The sequence below is a fragment of the Mauremys mutica genome, chromosome 1, assembly GCF_020497125.1.
Source record: "Mauremys mutica isolate MM-2020 ecotype Southern chromosome 1, ASM2049712v1, whole genome shotgun sequence".
Lineage (NCBI taxonomy): Eukaryota > Metazoa > Chordata > Testudines > Geoemydidae > Mauremys > Mauremys mutica.
The window spans coordinates 172134393-172147321 of NC_059072.1; the positions used below are offsets into that span (position 1 = coordinate 172134393).

At 42.9% G+C, this 12929-nt stretch overlaps 1 long non-coding RNA gene across 3 annotated transcripts in view; it reads left to right on the top strand.

The window, feature by feature from the left end:
- Positions 1-4533: 4533 nt before the first annotated feature.
- LOC123361774 overlaps positions 4534-12929 on the top strand; it is an 81282-nt gene continuing 72886 nt past the window's right edge. For all 3 annotated transcript variants that reach the window (XR_006576225.1, XR_006576224.1, XR_006576223.1), the window contains exon 1: positions 4534-4654. This is a non-coding gene — a long non-coding RNA (uncharacterized LOC123361774). The remainder of the gene's footprint in view (positions 4655-12929) is intronic.

The following is a 12929-nucleotide window of genomic DNA, read 5'->3' on the forward strand; positions in this document are numbered from 1 at the left end:
CCAGATAGAATACCGTCAAACAGAGTTTTCTTTAAACATTTTAAGATTTGTTTCTTTCTCTGGTGATGATGGGTACTATTAAGACAGGAGCTTAGACAGTACTTCTTAACAGCCCAATATTATATTGTTTTGGTGCAATTTAGCTGGAAAGTGAAGATGTGACTCTCTGCAACTTAGCTCGTGGCTGCTGACTCTCAATCTGGCTGCTGTTTTTACTGAAGAAGAAGGCCTCACACCTTACACATTCATAAAACAATTTGTAATGTCAGACTTATCACTGCGGTGCTGCAGAGGAAGGCAATGCTGCTGGTGAGGGATGTAACAAGCACTGGAATTGTAGACAGTGGTAGGAAAAGTGTTTAAAATATTTTCTCTAAGTGAGAAGAAGGTACAGAAATGGGGCCTGCATCACAGTGGAAGGTAAGCATATTTTATTCATAACATCCCTGATGCTATAAAGACATATATTTGCTTAACTTTTTGTATATGAATATTCCCATTGAATTCAGTGAGTACAGGCCAGGAGACTGTATTGTGCAATGCTCCAAAGCCATTCCTTGGATATGGTGAATCGGGGCGACCGCTCCGGGGCCCGTGCTTTGGGTGGCCCCAAGGGCCACTGGTGCAATTGGTCGGTGCTGGGAACGGTTGGTCCCAGATGTGATGGGTCGGTCTCAGAAATGACATATTCATCATTTCAGCCCTGGACCCTGCACCCTCATAGAGTTGGCCCTGCTCCAAAGGAATGTCTGCTGTGCATTCACACCCACACAACTGTAAAAGTCTGGTATTTCATTCTCTTCTTTAGCATTCAAGGGCTCAGGGTTCTTAATGGGCAATTGCATTCTGCCTCCTTACATTCTTCATGCCGTTTCAATGGGAAAAGAATTCCCCTTTACTGCTTGCCCTGAAGTGTTACTGTGCACCATGATATGCTTGTCTTCAGTGCATGCCCGTAGGTAGTTGCACTTACCTTTAGTGGGAGATGAAGTGACTCCAGTTTGTAGTCACGCCAAGAAAAACTTAGTTAAAATCCAGTTAAGGTGGCTAAAGGGTAAAACCCATCCACAAAAAGCTTTAATAATGGAAATGACTGGTGAGGGAAATGCCTTTCCTATCATTTAGTACCCAAAGTTCACATTAAAACACTCACTGCCAGACTGCATCTGCACATAGTACTTCCTTCCACCTCTGGTGGATACAGGAAAACCCTGCCTGCAAATTATTTTAATTTACACAGTAATTCAACATCATAATGCTGATTTCAGCAACACAAGCATGTTTATTGTGGCTATATATGCACTAGGTGAGTGTATAATATATTCTCTGTCCATGGGGTGACTCATGACTGTGAGTGCCAACCTCAGGCAGACTGCCAAGAAACAGAGCAGAGACCCCAGTTAGATTTCACCAGCCCAGTAACAAGCGTGAACTCCTAAAGCACTGTAACAGTCTTACCATGGAGTCACAGACAGTACCTTTGGGCATTCCAGTCTATCTTGCCACCCACACAAGCTGGACTTAGTGATAGATGGTTGCTATACACCAAAGGCCACAAAATATTCATGTCGCTCCCAGTCCCAAGAGACCAGTCAAGGTCAATTTGTACCACCCATCTCACCCCAAAGACAACACTTGTAGTCAATCCTATAGTAAACTATCTAAGAAAAGAAATGAGAGAGTTATTACAAGGAAAAGGCAGGCAAACATACACACACAAATAAGTTACCATCTGTGGTTTCAAAAGGCGACAGGGTTGTAGTAATCTGTCAGTTCTGAATGTCTCTTAGGGCTAACCCAGGAGACTGCGGGGATCTCTGCTTCCGTTTCAAAGCTCCAGCCCTGTGAGTCCAAACAGCAAAAGATGAACAATTTTCCTGTCAGCTATTTTTATTTTCTTCTTCCAGAATTCAAGCTGATGGGAGAAGCCCTTTTGCACATAGCCTCTTCGTGGGTGCGAGGGGGCTGTTAACAAAGTCATTGTATTTTAATGTCCCACAAAGACCAATTTAGTTCGGTTAAGCCTGCTTAGTGGGCAGGAGATAGTCCCTCCTGAGTGGGTTCCCAGTTTCAGAGCAAACATTTTTTACTGTTACAAAGCAAAAACTTAAATATTACCTTATAGTATGTGATAAAGTATTATAGGTGAGATTAATACATGCAGCAGCTTACAAATATTTCATAAAGTCTAAAACTAAATGCATTTTTATAAGGCCAATACCCATCTTAACCTTACTAACACACAGGTGAAAACCACTGGTTTCCAGAAATGAAGCCTTGGCAAGAGCTGGCATTTGGTCTGCCAGTGTCACACCTTGTTTACTTCTTATATGTAAACTGATGTGAACACACATTCCTTTGTTTAAGACAGGCCTGCTTAACCACTCCTGCCTAATCGGTGATCTGTGGGTTTGAACATGTGCTACCAACTTCACACAGGGGAAATTCATAACTTTATGTTGCGACATACACTATGATATTATTGACCAGCAAGTTATTACTTTTCAAATGATACTTCACAAGATATATGTTGTACAAAGATTATTAGAGCGCCGGATGTGAAGACAGGGGGGCAGGCAGTCATACTAGCATAGTTCCAATTTTTAGAGTAGATAGCACTAAGTATCTAGCTATCTGGATGACAGACTCTGAAGGTGAGCTTTTCACCCCCGCCACTCTGGCCCCTGTACGCCATGTAAGAGGTCCAAAGCAGCAGAAAGTGACTCTAAAAGCCTTGGTTCTACCTGAGGGAGAAGTCCCCTAGCACCAGAATTAGGGAAGACAGCCAGGAAGTTGCCTTCTGAGGACCTCTTTGCAAGTGCTGGCGTAGGAGTGTGCAGGGGGTGTTCTGGGGATGTGAGGATCATATTGGAGGCAGGGTGACAGCATGCAGCTTAGTAGGGTGTGATAAATCAGCCTGAGGAGGATACTGTAATTTAGACAGGCCCCAGACACAGCAAACTAGGATTAGGAGAGTGCAAAGCCACTGTAGTGTATCATGTGCTGTGCCTCTTAGAGGTGTAGCATTTTGTATTGCTGTTTACACCTGCGCAAAGCAGCTGTAAAATGATACCATTCAGCCATGGTGAGGGTTTGTATCGCCATTGTACTCACTGTGCACATGTAAGCAGAGTCAGGATGAGCCCCACCCTGACATCTGGTGGTAAATTATGGGGAGTGCAGAATGAAGTTTAAAGTGTTGCATTGGTATTTCGGTTATTTGCATGGGCACTCCCACCCCATTTAGCATACCGCAAAGCAGCATGGGATGGTTATTTTCACAGCTGTGAGAGCCCCAATTTCGTTGTTATTGGGGCAGGAGGAATGAAATGTTGTCACCCTGATTGGGTAAATGGGGAACTACAAAATTGTCTTGTGATGGGGGGTTTCATTGTCAGCTGGATAGCGCTTGCTAGATGGGGCACATGAGTTCCAAAACCCATTGAAAGGAGAGAGGCTGGGGACAGAGATCTGTACTGAGTGGTGCAGGCTTCTTGTGTGAGCCAGAAGCACCAGTCCCACTGGTGCCTCTATCCACTGTGGAATGTCAGAGTTAATTTTTGAGTCCCTTAAGAATCTAGATACAGGTTACTGAGCTGAACTCACTGGGGCTCCCCTACTATGAGCTGGAATCACTAAGAGCTGAAATCACTGAAGAGCTGGACTTGCTGAGCTGATAGCACTGAGTACTGTGCTTATGAGTGGGGGAGCCTGAAGCAATACCGTGGAGCAGAGCAGCTGGCAGAGCGGAGTGGAGCAGTTTGTGCAGCCCTGGGTGAGTGGAGCCAAGAAGCTCATGAGGACGGCTAGAGTGGCTCACAGGACAGCTGGTGGGCCAGAGCAGCTGGCAGAGCGGAGCAGCCCACAGAGCAAGCGGAGCTGAGCTGTTTGCGGGGACGACTAGTGGAAGCAGAACCCCATGAAGAGGCAGGGCAGTTGGCCCCGAACCCACGTAAGGTGCCCCTTTCTACCCAGGCTGGGGAGGGGGACCTCTGCAGAGAGACTCTTGAACTCTGGGGCTGCACTGACCCGGGACAGAGACTTTTGGATTGTGGGACTTTTGGGACTGTGGGTGATTTGGGGGTTGCTGGACTCAAGGGCCCCAAGAGAAGGACACGGCCCAATTTGCTGGGGTGGGTCTTTGCTCACGGTTTGACCTATGAACTCTAGTTGAGGTATTTTCCCAGTTTAATGCTTGTTGTTTATCTCATGTAATTAAACCTTTTCTGCTACACCAAGAGTCTGTGCTTGCGAGAGGGGAAGTATTGCCTCCTCGAGGCGCCCAGGGGTGTGTGTAAGATTTTCCCAGGTCACTGGGTGGGGGCTTGAGCTGGTTTGCATTACGTTGTGGGGAAGGGACCCCTATGTATTGAACCCGGCCCTTGCTGCTATTGTTTCGGCCCGGCAGAAGGGTTACACACAGGTAGTAATGATCACACAAGGTGCACAAAGAATCAGGCCACACGTTTTCAGCAAGCAGTCAGTCTTGTATAAAAGCTGGGATGCATGCTTCAGGAGCACTCTCCCAATATTATTTGCCACAAAGTCTGAATGTTTCAACTGACCTCAGCTGTGAAAGCTTATCGGAGAGTTGCACCCTCCTAGGGTAGCTCCTTCAGACACATCTCTGTTAATGTTGGCAAAAGAAATTAAGGTAAGAAATGTTAAACTGGTTTTAAAACCTAAAAAAGGGCTAAACTGTCTGTAATGGAGAAAATGGCTCCTAAAAATCAATATAAGGGATTCTTTGTTTTTTTATTACAATCTCTATTTTTAGAATGTTAGTCATATCATTGGAAAAATTCTCTCCGCAGTTGCAAAAGAATGAACATGTCTTTGCTAACTAAAAAAGGGATATTTTTTTTCTCACTGACAGTGAAGTGCAGTGTACTGTCAGGGGATTAGACATTATTTTATTCAATAGTGTGTCTCATTACAATTGTAGATGGCTGGCTATCCTGCAGCAAAATAATTTAAACTAAAGAAAAACTACAAGGGGCTCTTAGTGACAAACTGACTAAAAATGCAATTGATGCAGTCAAAATAACAAAAAGAGTTTGCAATGTGGATTATTTTAAATGTTTGTTGTTTAGCACCAGGCTGTACATCCATTGCTTTTTTTCTAGTGCAAATACTATAGCTTTTGCTTCTGCCATGCTATTAACTGTAAAGAATCTAGAGGTAAAATGATTATAGATGGCAAGAGCATGAGGACTGCTGCTCCCAACAGCCAGGGCCAGATTAACTCTCCTGTGCGCCCGGGGTTATTAGATTTTGTGGGGCCCCTGTAATTTAAAACACAGTGATCACAATTATGGCATCGAAGCTGTTAACACTATACTAAACTTGCCTTTTAATTAACATAAAGCTGTTCTGTGGTTACATTTCAGTCTTAAAACATGTAGACTATAGTTAAGTTAATTCAAAATAGCCTCCTTCTTACCTTAGAACAGCTCTTATATTTGTTTGTTTCGGGGAGGGAGTTTGGGTGCAGGAGGGGGCGCCAGGCTGGAGCAGAGTGTTGGGGGTGCAGGAGTGGGTGAGGATGTGGGCTCTGGGAGGGAGTTTGGTGCAGGATGGGATTTTGACCTGGGGCAGGGGGTGGGGTGCAGGAGGGGCTGCGAGGTGCAGACTCCAGCTGCGAGGCACTTATCACAGGTGGCTCCTGGTTGGTGGTGCAGCAGGGCTTGGGCAGGCTGCATGCCGTGGCCTCTGTGCCTGGAAACAGCTGGCTGCTGGCACGTCTCTGCGCGCCCCTGGTGGGGAAGGGGACAGCATGTCCCCATGTGCTGCCCACGCCCGGTTCCTGGCCAATGGGAGCTGTGGGGACAGTGCTGGGGGCGGGGCCAGCATGCAGAGCCACCTCCTCCTCCCCGACAAGGGCCGCAGATATGTACCAGAAGCCGACTGCTTCCAGGAGCAGTGTGGGGCCACGGCATGCAGGCACCCTGCCTGAGCCCTGCCGCACCGGGGCCTCCCTTAGCCTGGGGCCCTGGACTGCAGCCTCTAAAGCCTCTGGGTTACTCTGGCCCTGCCAGCAGCTAGACTACGCTACAATATCTGGTCCATTGAAACACAAATGTTTGGATTTAAGAAATGTTTAATCCCATGTCACAGTGAAATGAATTGAAACTATTATTGTTCAGTGATGCTGCCTTCAATTATAGCTGCAGGGCAATATTTACACTAGCTTAGGAGATGGCCTAACTGTCCTGAATAATGTTTTGTGTCTTAATAAATACAAAACTGCATGATTGCTGTCCTGCATGGGCTGTCTCAGCTCACGCAAATCACCTTAGCTTCATTGACTTCAACAGTGCTCCACTTATACCATACAAGGATTTGGCCCCAAATATATATGTCACTATGTTTAATGTGGACTAGCTATTGTCTTCTTGTGGGCTGGAATTTCTTGTCTCTGTTGGCTGAAAGCTCAGTAGATTAGTTTAGGAAATGTAAATGGAGATTTTTTTTTGGTCATGCCTAACTGATACATTTGCACAAATTCTGGGTCTGGATATTGTTAGTTCTTTTTTGATCGTTTTAAAGTGAGGCAATGGATACTGACAAGCGATGTAGATTTCTTAAAGCTGACCTAACCCTGACTCCTCAGATTTTCCTATTCTACTTGAGGTGATGGTAGAGAGAGGCAGATTTTACTGTCTTGGTTTCCTTTGTTTGCTCGCATAATAGTCATAAAATGCACAATTGTTACAATCATTTTGGACATAAAAGTTCACTTAGGGCATAGCAGATTTTTTGCTGTATGACCACTCCCCTCGAGCCATTGTTTATATGTGCTAAACTGCATGAGGTCTGAAATTTTCATCTCTTCCTCCATTGCCAGAATATTTGGTTGAGATTTGCAAAGCTGTCTAGGAGATTTAGCTGTATATCTTCCATTGAAATTAGTGCAAGATGTGTCAAATCCCCTCGGTACCTTTGCAAATGTTAACGTTTAAAACAGCTCATCAGATAAATGGAATGACAGGTAGAGAATCAGGTAAGCAGGAAAGGTTAGCCTTACTGGGAGGCATGGTTCCTGGCTTTCAGCAAAGTGCTGCTGCAGCTGTAGCACCACTTTCAAAGGCTTTGTGAAGGTTATCTAGCTTTGGACGATCTCATAGGGAGGAGGCCAGCCATTAGACAAAAACAGGATTGTTGATCTTGCCAGTTTCCAGAAGGCTGATATTCAGCGATTAGATAACATATGGTGGAAAGTCTCTCTGATGCACTGCCAGTAAGCAGGGTTGCTAATTGTCCATAAATAGATACAAAGTTCTTTATTTTAAAAAATGAGGAAAACCAGGTTATCCATCTTGTCACAGAGGCAGTCACTGTAGGTCACAAAAGATGTTAAACATTCATGTCATAGGAGGCACCATCTATTGGCTGTCTGTAGCTTCAGGATAGCTGAAACTGGGCATATAGCTAAACCACCTAGCTTTCTCCCATTTACTGAATTGGAAAAAGAAAAACTAGATTGTTTGGATTGTTTTGTGAGCTGCCTGTTATATCATTTGTCATTAAATCACTAATATCAGACCCGGTTATGATATAAAACCACCTAAAACTGTTCTGTAATGTTTTATTTTACCTTTTATGTTGTAGTCAAAGGGTTACCAGTTAAAAAGTGGGTGTCTTTAAACACACACACACACACAAATCTTGACATATTTTGGTTCCAACTTGGCAACTCTGTCAGTTAACTAAAGTGAACAGATTAAATTAAGCATGGGAACAACCCAGCCTGAAACTACATGGTGGTTTGAGTTCACAAATTTTTAACCTGTCACTGAAATCATTGATGGTTTTCTCTGAAAATAAGTGATTGTTAAAAAAAAAAAATTGTCTAGCTAAACAGAAGACTGTCCTGTGTTCTGACAATAGAACAAAAAAGGTCAGAAGCTAAACTGACACAGATGTGTTCAGTGTGCACACTGTATTCTTATTCATTAGAAGGTTTCTCCCCCTCTCTGTCCCTACCTCTCCCCTCCCACACACTCTTTTTGTACTTGTTTTCCTCAAGAAAAGAGGAGAGAAATAGCAAGGACGGGGAAGTTATGGGAGTTAGAAATGCAGAGAAGGAGAGGCAGAATCCAAGGGCCAGAGTGAAAGAAAATACAGCTTCATAAATAGGAGCAGAAAATAGAAGGGAACTAGACATGCCTACATATCTATGGAGATGGGCCTACAGGACTGAGTCATCCATTGTATTGAAGGCTGTACTGAGATCAAGGAACTCTTTCTCCTTTCTCATTTTCAACAGCAGAAAGAAGAGGGAAAACAACAAGGAGTCCTTGTGGCACCTTAGAGACTAACAAATTTATTTAATGCCCAAATAAATGTATTAGTCTGAGGTGCCACAAGGACTCCTTGTTGGTTTTGCTGATACAGACTAACATGGCTACCACTCTGAAACCTGTCAGAAAGAACAGGGTATCTGTTCTATGGACAACACGCAATGCAGATTGAAGATAGTCTAAAATCCCGTAGTAACACTTCTACTGTAGAACACTAGCATTTTTAATAAAGATGGAACAAATTCCACCTCTATGTATAACTGGTCAAACAGGTTACAAAGCACTTTGGAATCTGTGGACTAAAGGGGTCATATAAATGCCAGTCAGTTTTAAAGAGACAAGGTGGGTAGAGTAATAATTTTTATTGGACCAAGTTCTGTTGGTGAGAGAGACAAACTTTGGAGCTCACATGGAGTTCTTCTTCAATTCATTAACATGTATTATTACAGGTCTGTGAAAGATACTGTTTCTTTTCACGACCCTGAGCCAGGCTAGCTCTTGTACCCTGAGAGAACAGCTAGTATTTCTCATAGGTTCTATGGGCCCTTTCTTACCGGTATTCTGAAGGGGGTTTTATATGAAAATGTAAATTAAAATCTCTAGCTCACAAAAGATATAGCATCACTTTGTCTAGAACTGAGCCTGAGCTAGCCCCCTGATCTGAACACCCCTGAACTTTGAAGAAGCTTACATCAAGACCCAGATTCTGTGGCTTAGGCAGATGTGTGTGTGGATATAAAATAAGCCAGTGAGAAGCAAGCACTGTATCCAAGTATGGTGGGGGATTGAGGGGGGAAATGTATGCAATGTTTATGGGAGCTAATACTGACCTAACTGAAGTGTTCTAGGTTCTCTTCTTGGCATTTGGATAAGAACTCCATGCTGCTCTTCCAGGTGACCCAGGGACTATGCCAGTGGTGCATATAAAGAAGACATATAATGTTTGTCCACTTTGTGGTGTGGCTATTTTGCAAACCTGAGAATAGTACAGTACTTTCTTGCTGGTTTTTCAAGCTTCTATCATTGATTTTGTTGCTCTCATAAGGATGCCTGCTGTCTCTTGGTTCCCGCCAGAAATGGAAATGCTGAAATACCGTGACAGAGGTGCTCAGTTTGTTTGTTTGTTGTTCCAGCCTGACTAGAAGCAGTAATATTGCATGTTGTGAAATTTCTAGCCTAATTTTGCAGACTCTGGCAGGTTCAGATCAGCATCTGGATGCTTAACTTCCAAAAAAGTTTCTGGCTGCTGAATACCCAAACTCAACCTCTTGAGGATCACCCACCACTGGTTATCATGTTATGGGGATTGTTTCCATATAATTCTCACATGGTTAATGTAGTTGCATCTATTATGTAAAATGTCTCTTTTTCTCTATTATACAGTGATGGAATTAACATGCAACCCATAGCATGTTGGCTGGTTGCAATATAAACACAAATAAGAAATTATTTCAGTATATGAAAAGAAGAAAACCTGTGAGAGAATCAGTTTGTTGGTGAGACTCCTAAAGCAAATAAAGGAGCAATAAAGGAAAATAAGTTTATTGCAGAGATGCTAAGTGATATTTTTGTATCGCTCTTAGATTACCTACTCCTTTTTGGGTGATACAGATTAAGATACTGTTAGAGACTGAGAGCACATTAGACAAACATCTGTCAGGGATGGTCTAGATAATTTTTAGTCCCACCTTGAGTGCAAGGGACTGGCTTAGAAAACCTTTTGAGGTCCCTTCCAGTCCTACACCTCTATGCTTCTATGTCAAAAGATGCTGGAAGAAAGTGACACATTAAAGAGCAATATATTACTTCAGCCAGATGATGTACATCCAAAAATTCTGAAAGAATTCAAGACAGAAATAGGTGAGTTGCTGACAAAAATATGCATTTTTATCAGCAAAATCAATTACTGCACGAGAGAATGGCAGAAGTTGTTCCTATCTTTACTAAATGAGTTCGTGGTGATCTTCCTCAGTATTACTGACAAGTAAATTTTAATTTCATACCAGGTAATGTGATAGAAATGATAATTAAATAGAACTGCAAAACACCTAGATGAACAGGAACCGATAGGGATAAAGAAAAATCATACTTCTCTAACCTATTAGAATTCTTTAAACATCTCAGTAGACCAGAGAAAAAAGAGAACATGGCTGACAACCAATATGGCTTTTCAAAAAGCTATTGACAAAGTCCCCTACAAGGGACTATTAAAGAAATTTGGTAGCAATAGGATAAGAGAGTGCAGGAATGGAACAAAAACTAGCTAAGAAATAGGAAAATTAAGAATAGGAATGAGTGGTAAGTTTTCAGCCTGGCAAAAGGTTATCAATAGGTACACTAATGTTCTGTACTACAACCAGTGTGGTTTTGCACATTTGTTGATTATCTGAATATTATCTTGATGAACTCCATCATATCACCATTTTTTTAATGAACACGCAAACTATTTCTCATCTGCACATGTCCCATTTATTATATATATAAAAACATGCTGACGTCTAACTGACAGGCCACTTCAACATCTACGTGTACAACACTGGCACAGGAGTGTCTTCCAGGAACAAAGGAACTGGCATCACTGCCATAAAAAGTCTCCCTACTCCCCACCACTACCCCATATCTCAGCAGCACATCCCAGATGTAGTATGAATTTCAGCCTGTAGATGGTAAAAATCCAAAGGTACTGCCACTCTCTTAATTACAGAGGGAGTGGGGGCTCCAACCAGGAAGAGGGAGACAAGTTGGGGAGGATGTACTTGTACAGAACAATGAGATGGCGGGCAAACTCCCTCAACTTGGCCAGATATCCTGGAAGGGTGGATAACATGGAGACCTTGCTTCGCCTCCCTCTTTGGCATGCATATATGGAATGTTATGTTTAGTGTGGTGGACAAGCAAAGAATAGCCTCCGTAACCATTGCCAACACACACAACTTAGTGAAACATTTCCAATTGTGTTCAAGTCAGGAATCCTGTTTTCCTTCTGTTCCTTAACCCTGAAGGAAGTACTCCAAGCAACCACTGCCCTTTTAGTCATACCCCAATAAAGCCTATGAGAAAGTCTATGCTATTCTCTCTCCACGCTCTATCTCATTCCTTCCCAAATTATCACACAGGAAGAGGTCAGACACTAAACTACAGTCTCGGCTGCTCCCGGTGAGCAATTTTTTTTTGGATCATGTGATCCAGCCAACTAGGTTGAAGACAATGGTGGAAATACTCCATGCTGTATGTGTTAGAGCACCACTGTGAGCTGGTTTCCTTTATGGTGTGATTTAATTTCCTGAAGACAGCTCTTTGTGGGGAGGGGGTTTGGAGTGTGCCCATACCAGGCATAGAGTTGTTCTCCTTATTATGTGGCCCATTACCTCTCAGGTCAGGGTGTGTGTGAGGATCATCAAGAAGGAACAATAACATCAGGTTTGGGATTTTAGATCAGAAAACATGATTAGTGAAAAAACAGGACACTTTTGTTGGTGAGGGTGAGGGGGGATTGTATGGAACGGTGTTGGGTAAGGGCAGGGAGATGAGCATAGAAGGATTTTGATAGATGTGGGGAAGGGGGAAAAAAGGTCCCCACTCCTTCTTTATATTTCTGTGCTTCTCTCTCTTTTTCCTTTATCTCACTTTATTTTTTGTTCATTTCTTTAATTCCCCCAGACTTTAGTCTTCTCCGCCTATCTTCTTATCGCCTTGGCTTCCCATTCTTATCTCCCTGCTCGCTCTCCCCACGCTAGTCACTCTTTTCTCTCATATTCTGTCTGTCCTTTGTCTCTCCACTTCCCTCAGCCCCTGTATCCCACCACAATTCAGTGCTCACAGATGCTAGCCCAGGTTGGTTATGCCATGGGACTCGTCACCATTCACAGGAATGTCTGGGATCTGACCTCCATGTGGGTGTATTTATCTATGGGAACACTTGCTAGGGGTGGGGAGAATGCCCACAGGGAGTCATCATACAGGTCATGGTCAGCAGAGGACAAACCTGGTGCAAAGGGATGGACCTTGAAAGTGCATATGTGTTTAGGTGGCCAACAGATCCTTCAGGTGAGGTTTACATAAATTAGGTAAAAATATTGATTTTTGTGAAACCAGAAGGGACATGTACAGAAAGCAGTGAAAGCATTTTTCAGGGAGCCGTGCCCTAAACATGATCAAAAGATGGCTACAAAGGAAATTGTTGAAGAATGCGCCATCAGTGACATTTCACTAGTAAGTCTTATCTGAGTGACTCATATTCTGTCACCAAGAAAAACAGGGAAACTCTTACTAGATAACAACTGTGGAAAGAGTAATTAAAAGAACCGGGGAAATTCTTTTTTGTTATAAAATATACAAATGAGTTTTCAGCTTAATAGCTGTTTTTTTCCTGCTGAGACAGCTCCATTTTTCCAGTGTGTTTTTGACATGATATGATATATGTAAACACATATATCTTTTCCTAGTAGAGAGAGAGATCCAACTGATGTGAGATTAGTAGAGGAAAGTTCTGTGAGAAAATTCACTTTCAGCATGATCTAATCAAAAACATTTCATGTGTTTTCTCTCTTTAAAAAAAAAACATGTTAGAAAAAGATCCGTTAATTCTCATAAAGATGCGGTAATAGTGAAATGTTTCCTGAGGAC